This window comes from Panicum virgatum, chromosome 8K (assembly GCF_016808335.1).
Source record: "Panicum virgatum strain AP13 chromosome 8K, P.virgatum_v5, whole genome shotgun sequence".
In the NCBI taxonomy this organism is placed as follows: Eukaryota; Viridiplantae; Streptophyta; class Magnoliopsida; order Poales; family Poaceae; genus Panicum; species Panicum virgatum.
Window position 1 is genome coordinate 5829838 of NC_053143.1, and position 16466 is coordinate 5846303.

Below are 16466 nucleotides of genomic sequence, written 5' to 3' on the forward strand. Positions count from 1 at the left end.
CCTCCTCCCACTGCCATCCCAACCACCATCTTCTTCACTGAGTCATCCTTCGTTCATCAACTCCAAGCAGCAAAAGGAAGCCCACCGTAGCGACCAGACTCATGGCCAGCATCAGTAGCCCGGATACTCTGGGTTTGGGATACTCCGGGGGGAAACTCCAGGTATAGGCCCGGAAACTACGGACTTAGGAGTCCGGATACTCCAAGTAGGTGTCCGGATACTCCGGGTTTTTGGGTATTCTTGGGTGGACAAGAGCAATTGGGGTAGATCCTTAGTAGTTGTACTCGGTCGAGGGTTAATTGTAATTATAAAATCGTATTTGCATCAACTCATATCATATGCATGTGTGTAGCTTTTTAATTGTTAAGTTCATTATGAGTAGGCTTAAATAAATATTCTTAGTAATAAGAACTAGCTTCTTATATGAAAAGTTAATACTTAATTATGAATTGTTCCTAAACTAGCATATTTCCCAATCAAATAAGGTTATCCTTTTAAATAATCTCTTAGAGTTGTCTAACTATTTTAACTTCCTATGTATTACTTCTCGGAATTCACCCCGAGGTTGATTGAGTAAAGAAAGAGTCTAGTAGCTGTAGCTTGCAATATATATACTTAGGACATTGCTCGGTTAGGACCGGTCTGACTGGTAGTGTGCTTGGGGTATTTTGGAACGGTCTGATGGACCGGTTTGACCGGTGTGGCGGCAGCTGAGCGGGTAGGGTTAGGGTAGTTTGTCCGAATCATTAGCAATTCTCTTCCGTTATGGGTTATTTTTGTAAATATGAAATTCATATATGTATTCTCTCATATCATATGCATATGCACACATGTAGATTCTGGTGCATGCGATCTCGTGACTGTGGAACAGGCATCGCCGTGAAGCCCAAGAGCTAGCGAAGCAGGAATTGAGAAGGAATTCGTGAAGACCCAGCCCAATGGTCGGAAGGGCCCAAGCCCTTACTAAAATTAACACTAACTTAGTATTACCCTCAGGCAAGCCCCGGTGCATGTCCTATTATTTTAAATTATGATTCACTATGTATATGTTTTATCTATTACTTGTGCATTACGTATTAGGACTTGATTGGAACCCTAGCTGCATGATCTCTAGGTTTCCTTGAGTTTTTACTAGTATGTCTAGGTTGATAGCGGTGCCAGGCTAAATAAATTCGGTAGAAGTCGGGTGACTTCGTGTCACTCGCGAGACATAGGAAACTTTAGAAGCCGAGTAATTGCCGGTTACTCGCGAGTTACATTATTATCTTTATACTTCAGTATTGAGAAATGGATTGAAATGGATATGGAGATGTGAGACTGGGCGGGGATGATTGTATTAGGTTTGGCAGCAGGACAGGGTTTCTGGGTGTCTTAGCCCCGTCCATGTCGATTAAGGACCGGTCGTTGTGGCAGTGCTGATCGGGGATTGAATTGTACTAACTGCATGCCGGGAGTAGGAGGTAGTCAAAATCAGTAAGCCTAGTACTGCTTTGCTTCGAAAGTACAGGACTTCAACTCACCTCCTGGGGTAGTCGAGTAGTCGCGGAGAAATGGGGATGCATGTTTACTTTTGGTGGTCTCACGTTGAGCTCGGCTGACTATATGATGGTGGGGCGGTCCTGTAGTTCGAGGTGGGGAGGGGAATGGTTAGTGCATGTGGTCCGACGGGGCCTATACGTGCCGTGTTGGTTAGGTCCACCTTGCAAGGTTAAATCGGATCGATTCGCCGTGTCTCGTGGATATGAGGGCCTTGATCTCTTTGTCACCTCGTACCAAATGAGTTAGGATATTAGAGACATAAAAGTGGATACTATTCTGAATCTTAATTGGATGCTCCAACATGCGTATGTAGATAGGCAAACATTAGTGAGAGTATATCTATATAAAATATGAGGCTAAAACATTGAAAGTAATGATACACCTCTAGTTGTTGTTTCTGCAAAATAAACCACCAGCCAAATGTCCTGCATGTCTAGATATGTGGGCTAAGTTATACCCACTAGTCGGGTAAGTCTTGCTGAGTATTAGTTGCTCAGGGTTTGTTGTTTACCCTATTTCAGATTTAGGAGCTAATTAGGTTTCACATCGGTGGGCTCGATGTGGCGCCTTGTCTTCACGTCTCGGTAGTTCTCGACATATTTCGTTTATTTTATTTATTCTCTAGTAAAGATGCTCTGTAAGTTGATTCTCTTCCACTGATATCTTTTCTTTTGGTAAATTTTTATATGTAAAGCTGTTTTGTAGAGGTGATAATATTATTTACTATTTCTGTAAAATTGTATCATGCTAGTATCTTCTGCGCTTACCTTCGTGCGGGACTTCTGGTGTGTTTCGATCGGCCTGTGGGTTGAAAACAGTCTGTCAAATTACACTTAATTAAGCTAATGCGCCTGATGATGACGGTTATACTTAATTAAGTGTTTTAACTCGGCGGGTCTGTCACATATACGGTATATGGTTCTTTGGAGCCAACAAACAATACATCCACATCGCGAACAAATTTTTCTTACAGGAGCAAAAAAAAATTCGCACACATGTCAATGAAGTATTCTCACTTTCGCCTGTTGCTTTTATTTTCCCTTGCCTCCTCCCACTGCCATCCCAACCACCATCTTCTTCACTGAGTCATCCTTCGTTCATCAACTCCAGCAGCAAAAGGAAGCCCACCGTAGCGACCAGACTCATGGCCAGCATCGGTAGGTCTTGGCCATGACGACCTAACGTTGGAGCAAAAATCCCTCCCGGTGATCTTCTTTTCTCCACCTTATTTGCAGATTTCATCTGGTCCCCTAACACCCGGTAGGCATACCTGCTTTCTTCTTAATAAAAAACGTGCTCAGACACGGTCGCGAAAAAAAAATAGTCCTCGCCGTCGGCCATCGCCACCATCACCTCCGTCGAGCAGATGCTGTGACTGCAGACGACGACCGTGTTGAGGCCAACGAATTCAGATCCACAAACAACACCGGCCCGCATCTGTTCCGGTCGTCTCTCCACTCGCGGGCCTCAGGTCAGTTTGTGCAATTTGTCACGCTAATTTCTATCTCTTGGTTCGTGTCGTTTGAATCGGGCCAGGATGAATCAGAGACCTCCGATTTTGATCCAATTTATCAGTTGCATCATGCAGTATCGTCAGTACCATCGGTATAAACAAACAAAGAAAAACCAAAACTTCAGCGTTGGACTTTAGCACCATCTGCCTTTTTCCCCTGACGGGAGATAACTTTGTAACTGCAAAAAAGGATTCAAATTCTGCTGACGGGAGATCACTACCAAAGAGCTCAAGATCCTGGACGACTGCGCCCCTCCTCCCCTGCTAATCGAGGTACGGTAAAGCTCTCGGGCATTCCATGCAGCTTTACCGATATTTAAAAACAACCATACAAATTCTTTCTAGGTTCAAATTCAGCTGTAAGGTTAATTTTAGGAAATGGTGAAGCTCGAGAAATGGTGAAGCTCGGTAGTGACTAGATTAATTAGACATATTTTAATTTCTTGCATCAAACAAGTATACGATGATTTGACTTGTGTTACCACAAAGCAGCGCTGAGTGTGCAAAGCCTAGGTTCTTCATGTTCGACCATCCATCTTCACATCTGGTCAATTTTGGCTCTGTTTCGAGTTAGCTACTTAGCTCTGCCGTCCTGTGTGAGTACATTAAAGTTCCTTATTGGCATGTTCCAATGCAGCTAACTAGGAATCGTTGATATCTAGCATTTTCTCTTCAAAAAAGTCTAAACTGCTCCCCTCAACTAGAGTCGAAGTCCGAATAACCCCCTAAACTACTGTTTAGTTCATTTTACCCCCTAAATTATGCTTTGGTTTAAATTTGCTCCCTAATACAATTTTTCTTTTTATTTCTCCATGCATAGATGGAGTTTTAAGTTAAAATTTTACAAGATGATAGTAGACATCATAACACATGTTAAAAAAATACAACATATTTTTTTATCATTATTCTGATAGGTTAGAATGTTTAATAATAATGAATCAATAAAATTCAAAATTATATGAAATATAATGATGAAAAAATTTAATATGAGTTGTGATGCCCACTACCACGTTGAAAAATTTGAAATTAAAATTCAACTTGTCTATGGAGAAACAAATAAGATAAATTGTATTATGGGGTGAAATGAACTAAATAATATAGTTTAGGGGGTAAATTGAACCAAATTATAGTTTAGAGGGTTATTCAAACTTTAATTATACTCGAAGGGAGTAAATTGGACTTTTTCCTTTTCTATATGTCAAACTGCTATCTTGTTGTAGGTGATCAATTATACTCCTTCCTTTAATATTCCATTTTTAGTACGTAAAGGACAAGAATTAAACCTTTAAGTAGTTCCGACCATGTTTTTGAAATCAATGGCAAATCAGATATCATATTTGTTCTAATTTTTGTACTACAGACAGAAACCAAACCTTGCTATTCATGGCGGGGGTCTTGGATGCTTTGGCATCCTACGTCCAAAACATGCTTACGGAGATGGCCAGGGATGAGGTGCATATGCTTCTCGGGGTCACCGGAAGAGATCGAAAAAATGGATATCAAGCTCAAGGACCTCAGGAACTTTCTCGTGGATGCTGACAAGAGGAGCATCACCGACTAGAGTGTGCAGACATGGGTACTAGAGCTTAGACAGGCCATGTATGATGCCACCAACATCCTCGACATATGTCAGCTCAAGGCCATGGAGCGGGGTGCAAGCCATGATGCAGGGTGCTTCAACCCCTTGCTGTTCTGCATGCGGAATCCTCTTCATGCCCACAAGATTGGCAGCTGCATCAAGAAGCTTAATCAGAGGTTAGAAGATATCAAGAAACGTAGCTTGCACTTCAACTTCATCAACCTCAATTCATATGAGGACCGTAGCAGGAGGGTGGCATCCTCTTGTCCTGGCAGCCGTGAGACATCTGATGCGCTTGATGAGTCAAGTTTGGTTGGTGAGAATATAGAGGAGGACACAAGAAATTTGGTGGAGATGCTAACAACAATGGAGCTATTAAATTGTGAGAACAACAAAATTTTGGTTTTTGCTATCGTCGGAGTTGGTGGGATTGGTAAAACAACCCTAGCCAAGAAGATCTTCAATCATGACCTCATCCAACAAGAATTTACAAAGAAAATATGGTTGAGTGTGAACAAGGACTTCAATGAGACTGAGCTGTTGAGATGAGCTGTTATTGAAGTTGGGGGTGATCACCAATCTGCTGGAAATACTAGAATTCCCTCTCCACCTACCCTTGGTGGACTTGCCGGATAAGCAATCCGACAACCCCTAATCTTCATGTACATTACCCACTTATGCTATTATAAAATAATATCACATAACCCCCTAAATTTTCATATATATCATCCAATGATAAAATAATAAAAAATTAAATAAACCCCTAAATCTAAATCAAAATTATATTATTATAATAAAATCTTAAAGAGCATCAATATAAAAGTCTAAATTACTATTTCTATTATTATTAATATATTATTTATGTTATTATTTATATAAAAATACTAACCATAATGTGTGTGTCACCGTATATTCATGTATAATAGAAGAGATAAGAATACCAATTATCATGTTATTCACACAACTCAAACAAAATATTCAATTAAATACATATAAAATATATATGGAGGTGTGATGCAAAGTGAGAAAAAATTGTTAGGAACTAAACCTATCATATTTATTACAGTTACATAATAATGAATATTTATCTTTACAGTATTGAATTAGAATTTGTAATTTGTTAAAAGAGAGCGTGAGATAGATACTTATTAGATATCTCTAACTAGCCTGTGCTAGCACAGGTTGATAGACTAGTAATGGTATATAGCAGACACGACTCACTGTGTGGCAGTTCGTCATAATTTCCAAAAGCATATTACAAATTTTAAGGGAAAACACAACATAGCATAGTTAAAACAAGTCTAATCCGAGGTTATTCACTACTACATAAATGGCCTTTGGTCCTACATATTAGTCCCGGCCACCATTGGACCTGGGACCAATGAAGGCTTTAGTCTCGGGTCCAACGGCTAGGGGGCAACGGGGAGCTTTAGTCCCAGTTGGAGCCACCAACCGGGACTAAAAGTCACCCTTTAGTCCCAATTGGTGGCTCCAACCCGGACTATTGAGCCCAACCCTTTAGTCTCGGTTGGTGGCACCAACCCGAACTAAAGGGTGACCTTTAGTCCCGGTTGGTGTTGCCGACCCGGACTAAAGGCCCCTCTGCGTGATAGTTCAAAAGGAATGCATTCATTGAGTCACACGTGCTACGTAGGTGGGTTGGCAAGAAAACTGTGAGCGAGGCAAGAGGTCTTGGGATCAAATTCCGCGGGGCACAAAAAAATTTTTAGCGTCAGGGACATTTGGTCCCGGTTCTACCACCCGAGACTAAAGCCTCCAGGCTTTTGTCTCAGAACCCTAGTCCTAGTTTCAAAATATGGACAAAAGCCAATTTGGAACCAGGACAAAAAGGCCACATCTATAGTAGTGCTTTTTCCATTTTTACCCCCCTCCCCCCAAACCTTCTCCACAATCACCGGCCACATCTCATCAGTGAGGAGGGGGAGAGTGGGCACATATCTGCTCGTGTCCTGGTGGTGGTAGCGTTGTGTAGCCCATTCTTCCTAATGATGAACACTCATGAGAATGCGGCCACCGCTGGAACTTTCTCTTGACCGGTTATATCCATTTTATGATGGACACAATCAGGGTGTTAGTAAAAGAAGGTTTGAAGATATCTACAGTCAATCCCAAATTTATAGCATGCTACATGTCACAGGATACCAGCAATGATGACAGTGATAAATACCAGCACAAGAACCAAGGAAATTATGTAGTCAAGCCTCACACAAGTAAAAGGTTGTATACTCTACCTTACATATGTATTCACATTGTTCAAATATAATCTAAGATCCTAGAAATTTATTGTAACTGACACAAAAATATTTCTTATAGGACTATCAAGATATACTTGTGCTACCAAACTTTTGCCTACATTAGGACTTCGCAGTTGGCCAAACTATACTAACAAGCAGTTAGAACAGCAGTGGATCATGCTCACTAAATATGGACTTAGCATATAGTAGATCGAGCAAGTGCATAGGATCAACTTATTGCATAATAACTATTTGGCGGTATGTGTATCTTCTACCCATCACAAACTGAATATGCTGTAACTCCTGAACAAACTATGAATCCGCAAGATATGCATCAGAATTATCAAATGCTCTTTCGTTTCTTCTAATGCAGTCACTAATAACTTGCTATGTGTTATGAACTTTCTTGATTGTGCAGCAGTAAGGTAAATATCATAATCTAGCATTGTTCATTCAATATAGCCATCCACCCCTTGTTTTCATTTTTTACCATAGGATTTTTAGAGTACATTCAGTCGTGAACAACCAACAGGCATGCCTCCTAGGAGCTAGACCACGTTTCCTTCAAGTGGCTGCTGCTTGGACCACGACATGGGAGAGACTGCACAGAGGGGTAAATTGTACGAAATTGTGGAACATTTCTTTCTCAATATTTCCTATCAAGTCAAATTCTAATTTTATCCATATTATTGACAGATATGTATGTATTCGGGTTCATGGTATTCACGCTGACCTAGCAAGGCACAAGCGTGGATAACTTTGCCAGGTACAGACAACTCTGTCAAATACCCATGGGTAAATCAAATTAACAAGTAAATCAGATCAAGAAATGCAGTCCATGGATTTGAACAAATAGAAATGAAATGATGGAGACCCATTGTATTTCAGATCTGCCAACATTAGTGCTAAGTTATCACATTCCAAGACAACCACAACTTCTCAAGCAGACCAGCAATAACTCAGTAGCAGCACGACTCAACAAAGAAGGCGTACCTGACTCAGGCCTAAACTATGGGGGCGGCCGGCCGGATAGAGCTGCAATTTGAAACGGAGGTGCAGATCGGGTGGAGCTCGCTGACCACCGCAGCGCCCCCACTGTCTAGCATGCTGCAGCTGCCTTCCTTCGCCTCGGCGCGCCACCGTCGTCTTACTACATGGATTCATCGCCGTCCCTTGCTGTCTCGCTCACTTCAAGGCTCGGATCTGAGCCAAAAAGATAGAATAGCCGACAAGAAAAGATGAGAATGGGATGGGAGAGAAAGGGTAAGGAAACGTATGAAATCTAACACACCTAGATTGACAAGCGTGAGTCCGCACACTCTATTGGCTTGCCGTCATTGAGTACATCCAGCGTGCTGCACCAGGCTACGCGCATTCGTGCACCACTGCAGGACGCGCGGGCAGCTTAGCCTCCGCGTGCTCCCGATCCAGCGGGCCTGTGCGGCCGGCGCCGGTGCCGACACCTCCTTCTACGACTCGATGGCCATGGTCGACGAGGTCATGCAGCATGCTCCTCACCGTCTTCGCCGCCCTCGGCTTCCTTGTGATCCCATACCGGCAAGGTGGGCACTCGACTGCTGCTCATCGAGGGTGGGCTCCATGGCCGGCTGGCTGGAAGGTGGCGAGGGAAGGGAAGGAGAGGAGGATAGGAGGGAGAGGAGATGGAGGCAGACGGAGAGGGAGCAGGGGTGGGAGGAGGGAGGCGGCGGCGCGGAGCAGGGTAGGGAGGGAGAGGGCGGCGGGGAGGAGGAAGTGCGGGACCTAGGGTTGGGGCTGCGGGAGGGGTTTTTTGAAAATTGCTGGGCGGCAGGTTTTTGTAAAGAAGCAACAGTATCGAATTTTTTCTTCTTCGTGTTCAAATAAAATTTAGCAAAGGACCATTATGAAAAATATAGGAACGTGGTTTCTGATCATTTTGAATGTGTTGCACTGAGTTGCGATTTACAAAAAACTGGAGGGTATTTTTGCAAAATAACCAGAACGCAGCGCTGATTGACACGCATCCATCCTTTCGCGTGGAGCACGGAGAGCAGCAAACAGTGGTAGGTTTTAATCAACCGGATGCAATTGCAAACTAATATATTTTTCCTTGTAAAACATTCAGATCAGGTTTGTTATTCTTTTTTTCTAACGAACTGAACAGTTAGTACTTATGACCAAAATTCTTTGATTTTGAGATTTAAAAATGCCTTGTAATTAAAAGACAAAGTATTTGTGATTGAACTCAAAACTTTGTCGGTAGGAAGTGGATGTTCTTTATCATTCTGCACATGGAAGTGGATGTTCTTTATCATTCTGCACATGGCTGAATGATTTACATTCCAAAACAGAAGTGGGCGCGAGGTCAAGGCCATGCAGGCAAATGCGGCTGGGTTCACGCACGCGGTGGCGGAGCGGGTGCTCGTGGCGCTGCGCAACACCACGGGGCTCTTCGACGCGGTGGGCGAGGGCACAGGCATGTCGCTGGAGGCCAACGCCGAGGTGAGGAGAAGGCGACTGGTCAAAGCGCCCTCTATTATATCTTGGTGCCGACCACAACACAGCTATCATTGGCTGTGTTCTCTTTGTTTGGGCTTTTGCCCTGGCTCACGTTCGCAGGCCGCGCGTGCGCGCTCGAGAAAATGATGTGGGGGCGCGCAAGATTTGAATAACCATCAGGCGTCTTCCCTTTTAAGCTGGAGGTGTCCATAGGAAACCAAGGTGGGACTAAACTTACCGGAGGGCCAAACAACGCAGCGTGGGCCGCCTGGCGCGTGCCGCGCGCTCATGGGCCGCCGCCCGCGCAAGCTAAGCTACCGCGCGTCTTTTTTATTTTTCATTTTTCAAAAAAAAAAATACAGAAATATATTTTTGGTTTTAGGTTTTATAGTTTTATACCCCTGCCGCCCGGCAGGGGGGCGGCAGGCTCCCACCACTAATATAAAACTCCGCCCCTTCCCCCTGCGCCCTCATTTTCTGCCCACGAGATCCAGAGAGGGGTGAGGGAGGGTGAGGGAGGTAATTCCACCGGCGAAGCCCTGCCGGATCTTGGATCCAAACCGCAGGTAACCAATATTTCTCAACTTTGTCATTCCAGATTTTTTTATGTTTAATTTTATGATTAGTATTTTTTATTATTGTAAGCACTTAGGGTTCGAATTAATGGTTATAATTGAAGGCATAGTATATTTGTAGATATTAGATTAATTAAAATGAAGTCTTTGCATGGCCAGATATGTCGAGCAAAGTTGCATTTCAAGTTCATTACGGTGACTTCTATAGAATTACTCATGATTCCTATGGAGTAAATCTATCAGCATTGGAAAGAAGACAGTGCAGTCTAGACAAACCCCTAGAGAGGAGTTTTGAGTCCATACGGAAATGTCTTCACAAGATGTTCAATGTGAATTCAAAGACCCATTTGCTTACGGTTCATACCTTGACTTCCTGGGAAGCTAATGGGGATTTCTGGGAGTTGACGCATATAAGTAGTACGGACGAATGACAACATTACATGCACGCAGCTCCTGAAAGTGGGTGGCCTCTCGCAATGGTAATTCAGATTCACCAGAAGACCGGTGATTTAGGTGAAGGGTCAACACACACAACATCTGACTGCAATGAAGAGATGGAAGAGGATAAAGAAGAAGAGAACATGCAAGCTCCAGAACCAGAACCAGAACCACAAGGTTTAGCAGATGCAGGCGAGCGGATACCTGGAATTGTGGAGGACATGGAGAAAGAAGACCAGGATGCACAAATAATAGAGCAATGTGGGGACTCATCGGACGATGAGGACGATGAGCGCTTCCCAGTGTTAGGTGAATGGCGTAAAGAGGGTTTTGGTAATCTAGTGGTACAAGATATTAGATGTCCGGAGTTTGAATACATAGTGAATGAGTTCATACAAGGGGCAAAGTATCATACCATTGAGGATGTGAAGGATGTTGTGAAGCTCTGGGTTGTATCTCTGAGGAAGGAATTCAGAGTACTGAAGTCTAGCAGTAAAGAATACGAGATGAGGTGTGCAGATAGAGACTGTACATGGCGAGTGCATGCATACAAGGGAAAGTTCAAGACACACTGGGAATATTCAATTGTTACACCACATACTTGTAGATTGACAGGTGTTGTGGGACATCATCGTAATATCACATCAACTTTCGTGGCTAAGAAGATGTATGGGGTGATTCTTGACAAAATGGATTAGGAGCCTGCATTGATAATTAGGGACATTGAACAGAATTTCCAGTATGTGATCAGCTATGCAAAGGCTTGGCGGGCTAAACAAAAAGTATTTGAGATGAGGTTTGGCACTTATGAAGCATCATATGACAACCTACCTCGTATGCTTGAAGCAATTGTGCAAAGAAATCCTGGAAGTGCTTTTGATACATACAGTATACCAAGCTTGTCAGGGGGGCCAAGCATTCTGCTGTGAGCTTTCTTCTGCATTGGAGCATGTGTGAGGGCATTCATTTACTGTCTTCATGTTCTGTGTATTGACGGCACTTTCCTGACAGGGAAATATAAGGGAACAATATTGACGGCAATCGGAATTGATTGCAACAAGCAGATAGTTCCCATCGCCTTTGCCTTTGTTGAGAATGAGAACACAGAAAGCTGGTACTGGTTTTTTGAACGTCTGAAGATTCACGTTGTTGCTGAAAGGCCTAATGTTTGCCTTATCAGTGATAGACATGCAGGTCTACTTGCAGCTATAAGGCAGCACTAAGAAGGTAGTCAATTTTCACCTCCTATATGGCCAGATGTTGTCAATAGGTGGTGCGTGACGCATATGGCTGCTAACTTTTATGAGCGGTTCAAGAATAAGGATCTGATGAATTTGTTCAATCGATTGTGCACTCAGAATCAGCAGAGGAAGTTTGATGCTTTGTGGGGTATAATTGATGACATGAGTGCTGAATTGCTTAAGAGCCAGGCCACATCATCCAGCAGGAGACGTTCTACAGATTCATTAGTTGGACATGCTAAGCCATTTTCACAGTGGATTGATGGTGCGCCTAAAGAGAAGTGGTCACTTCTGTATGACACAGATGGGAGACGTTATGGGATCGAGACGACCAACCATGCTAAATGTTACAATATGGTAATGCGTTGTGTTCGTGGATTTTCTCTTGTTGGCATTGTTGAGTTCATCATGTATGGATGTATAAGGTATTTTCGGGAGCGATACGCATCAGCCGCTCCCTTACTTAATAATCCAGTAGTGCATTTTTGCAGAAGGGTCAATGAGTACATGGAGAAAAAAATTTGAAAAGGCTCGATTTCACTCAGTCATATCGATGGGCACAAAGGAGCAAAGATTTGAGGTATCATGCAGGGACAGGACCGGACAGGGTGTCCGCAGACAAAGGGTAATTCAAGAAGTTTTGATAACCATTGACGGGAGGGTGTTCTGCCGATGTCAGAAGCCAAAGGTGCATCACTTACCATGCTCCCATGTCATCGCGGCATGTTCTGTATCTGGATTAGATGCTGCGTCATATGTTTCTCAATATTTCACAAAAGAAGCCGCAGCACAGACTTGGTGTCATGAGATATATGACATCGGTATTCTAGGCCCATTCACTCAAAAAAATCCCCATCCAATTCTCATCCCTGATGCAGCTACGAAGCGGGGCATATGCCGACGGCAGACACGTCGTATCCGGAACGAAATGGACGAGTCCGAGGCTGGAAAGAAGAAAAAATGTTGCAACTTGTGTGGAGCGGACGGTCACACTTACAAGAAGTGCCCACAGCTTTCAGTACCCAATGCTGCTGCCGAGGCTGGACCTTCCGGGAATCCGACGGATGGATCGGCTCAACCTACAAGAATTCGCCGCATCTAGTTGTGCATTTATTTGTGTGTACGAAATTAAGTATATTGTGTATGTATTATGCCTAAATGTCTTGTTTAACTAGTTGGAAGTGCGTATTTCTATAGAATTTGGTTGTAATGAACGTAACCTTCAATGTAATATCTTATGTGGTATCTTGTTTAACGTTCTATTTATATTTCGTTCATTGTATCAAATTGGTTAGCCCCAAATGCTTGGACACATGGTTTGTCGCCACCTATAGCACAAGCCACCACATAATGTGACACATAGAAGAAAGCTAAATGAGTACACATCCATATTTCAGTACAATTTAGACCGATGAACACTATATGTTACACATTATTTCATGAAATCATCTAGGTAGTCACGCACAGGGGGAGGAACATCATCTCTTGGAGGCCATGGTTTGGGGGGCATGAAGTCATCTAAGTCGTCATCCCAGTTAACAGAACTTGGTGCTGGAGGTGGTGCAGTTTGACTTGACGAACCTCTTGACTTTCCCTTTCTCTCTTTTATGGTTCTACTTTCATGTACAGGGGGAGGAACATCAGGTGTTCGAGGCCATGATTTGGGGGGCATGAAGTCATCCATATCGTCATCCCAGTTAACACAACTAGGTGCTCGAGGTGGTGCAGCACGACTTGACGAACCTCCGGTCATCTGTTCTTGCGGAGGCCGAGAACTATCACCCGAATATCTTTTCCACCTCCTTCGTCTAGTTTGCGGCATAACTCCACCGAAGATACATACCAATTTTTTGAAATTTGGTATCGATTTGTTAATCAACTCCGTGTCCTCGGGGTAATCCTAGCATATAATTACACAATAATTTTACTATTTCGTAAATATGGATTACAAATAACGGACGTGATTAGAACTGAATAAGAGTTACCTTAATGTGCATCTCATACACCTCTGGCCGCATCCATATCTTACAAGTAGTTTGTAAGAATCCAATAATATGTTGATGATTCGCTAGGTCACATACCCTCATGTATATCTTCCTACGTTCTAGCAGGTGTTCCTTTAAATCTTGCATTGTAATACCTCGAAACAATGTCAAATCTTTAAACTCAACTAATTTGGACAACACCATCTCTATCGTACCATCCGCTAATGGATCCAACTTCTTACTGATTACAAGACGTGTCATGATCTCAAGAAATATACTGGATTTTTCTTCAGTCCATGAAAATCCAACAGAATTGGAGGCAGCCATTGCCTTATGCTGCAATAACAGTAAGGTACTATCATTCTAAGTTTACTATTCTATATTTCACTATCCAAAAACTAAATCTATTCTAATTCATAATTATTTTAGAAACAAGTCTATAATAGTTGAGAAATATTGGTTACCTGCGGTTCGGATCCAAAATCCGGCAGGGCTTCGCCGGTGGAATTACCTCCCTCACCCTCCATCTCCCCTCTCTGGATCTCGTGGGCAGAAAATGAGGGCGCAGGGGAAGGGGCTGAGTTTTATATTAGTGGTGGGAGCCTGCCGCTCCCCTGCCGGGCGGCAGGCCCCCTGCCGCCAACTGGTGGGGCGGCAGGGGGCCTGCCGCCCGGCAGGGGGGCGGCAGGTTCCCGCCAAGGACCTCTGCGCAAATTTTTTTTTATTTACATATAGGTCTCTACCGCCCACCTGCCGGGCGGCAGGGGTATAAAACTGTAAAACCTAAAACCAAAAATATATTTCTGTAAAATTTTTTTTTGAAAAATGCAAAAATAAAAAAGACGCAAGCTACCGCAGCGTGCTGATGGGCCATGCACTTGGGCTGGTCATGCCTTCAAAAGATAAGTAAATCTAAACAGTTTCACAAACATAAGGAAGATGTAGCGGTGGGAGTCTTTCTCTTAGAGGTAAAGGTTTATCGTTCAATTCCTATGAACATTTTTTTTAACACCACCGGACAAAAAAACAGTGACCGAAATAATACACCACCGGACGAAAAAGCAGCGACAGAAAAAATATCGATGGTCTTACTGTGTTGTGTGCAGTGCCAGCTTCATAAAAAAATTGGCATATGTACTCACAAGCTCTATCTCTCCTCTCTTCTCTTTTCTGGGTTGACAATTTTGTTTGAACTTTCTGGCTCATGCTGAATCCTCTTTTGTTCTTCTGGAAAGACTCTTCAATGGACTCGGGCTTGTAGAACTTGTCAATTGTGGTACCACTTGTTGGGGGTCTACAACTGCTGCCACTTCCTCTTGTTTGCTTCAGCACAATAACATCATTCCCATTGTCACTATCTTCTTCACTAGACTTGTCACCATCTGATTTATCCAAATCAATCTCATCCCTTTCCCTCTGTTTTTCCTTCTTTTTCTCTTCCTTTTGACATGTCTTCTTTGTAAGCAAGGCCACCATCTCTTCCTTAACAGCATCTGTAACTTTCTTGCATGGCCTAACATTGAAGCCTCTAATCTTAACAAGATGGTACTTAACTCTAGTAATTCCACCATGGATCAACTTGTTACAATACTTGCACTGTATGGCATTCTTCTTATTTAAATCTGGGCAAAAACAATGCTCCCATGTAGGGTCATCTGACTTGATAGCACCTGCTGCTGTTTGTGTTACCGAAGCTGAGGCAGCACTTGATTGGTTACCTATTGGAAGAAGGGTCCAAAGTACAGCACAATAATCAGCTAGGTTCAAGCTTAGCTCTGTTCTATGTACTCAGTAAGCGAAATTCATGTTCAATATTTACTGGACCAAATGAGTAGTGACAGCCGACATATCTACTTCTAAATCCATGTATTTATGTCTAAGGCCTACATATTTGGCAGTGAAATAGGCAAAATCTCAACAAAGAAGAACAAAAGAAGAGAAAAAAACTTGCCTGCTACTTGATTTGGCTGGAATTGAGACGTGGCTTTCAAGCTTCAAGTGCTAGACTGCTAGGTCGTCGAGGTCGCCGTCAAGCAGGTGGAGGGAGTTGTGGAGTACTTGCCGGTTGCTGCTGCAGCAGCTGGCCTACTGGAGGAAGAGGCGGAGAGTACAAGATCCACTGCCGCACTGCTTGCCACTGGTCTACTCGAGGGAGAGGAGCAGAGGACGCCAAGAACAGGGCGTCGGCACGGTCGCCGCCGCTGCCATTTCTCTCGGAGACTTGGAGTAGAAGAGGGGATAGGGTTTCTAGAAGAGACTGCGGTTCCTGGTTTATATATGTGTCGTTGTAGTCTGCCTGTTGGGCCTACCAATTTCGGCCCAGGAGGAGAAACAAAGCTGAGTTTAGCGCTATTGGCAGTGTCATTTGGCCAATTTATCGGGCTAATAGCGTCGTTTAGCGCTAAATGGGGAATATCTTATCCCCAGCCCTTCCCAGCAGCTATATCCGGATATATCGGTGGATATAGCCGGTTATTTTAAACCTTGCTCAGAGGTACTCATAAGAATAGGATTGGGTGTGTGTATGCACAGAGGAATCAGAGCCATTTTTTACTGAAGAGTCAGAGCTGCGAAAACATGGCTTCTCAAGACTCTTTTCTCGCCAATGCCGAGGCGGAGCAGGCCAATGCCGTCCTCCGTCCTGCGCGTCCTGCCCACGCGCGACGCACGTCGGTGCAGGCCAGACCTTTCCCTGCAGGGCCATAGAGCGGACCACAGCGCCTCGCCCAGAGCGCGGCTAGCTGACGGCACCACAACGCGCCGTTTCACACCCCTGCACACAACCATCGGGCGACTCGCCACGACCATGGATTCAGAATTGGACGGAGTGGACCCCTTTCTAGCCTACGTGGACCAAAGTTTT

General features: G+C 43.7%; 1 long non-coding RNA gene and 1 pseudogene across 1 annotated transcript; one reads left to right on the forward strand and one right to left on the reverse strand.

The window, feature by feature from the left end:
• Window positions 1–4416: 4416 nt before the first annotated feature.
• Window positions 4417–5352, forward strand: LOC120643703 (annotated as a pseudogene).
• Window positions 5353–6721: 1369 nt separating this feature from the next.
• On the reverse strand, window positions 6722–8220 carry LOC120643704. The gene is made up of 2 exons (XR_005663135.1): window positions 8178–8220; window positions 6722–8089 (listed from the first exon to the last, which is right to left on the reverse strand). It is a non-coding gene; the product is annotated as an uncharacterized LOC120643704 (long non-coding RNA).
• Between the last annotated feature and the right edge of the window lie 8246 nt (window positions 8221–16466).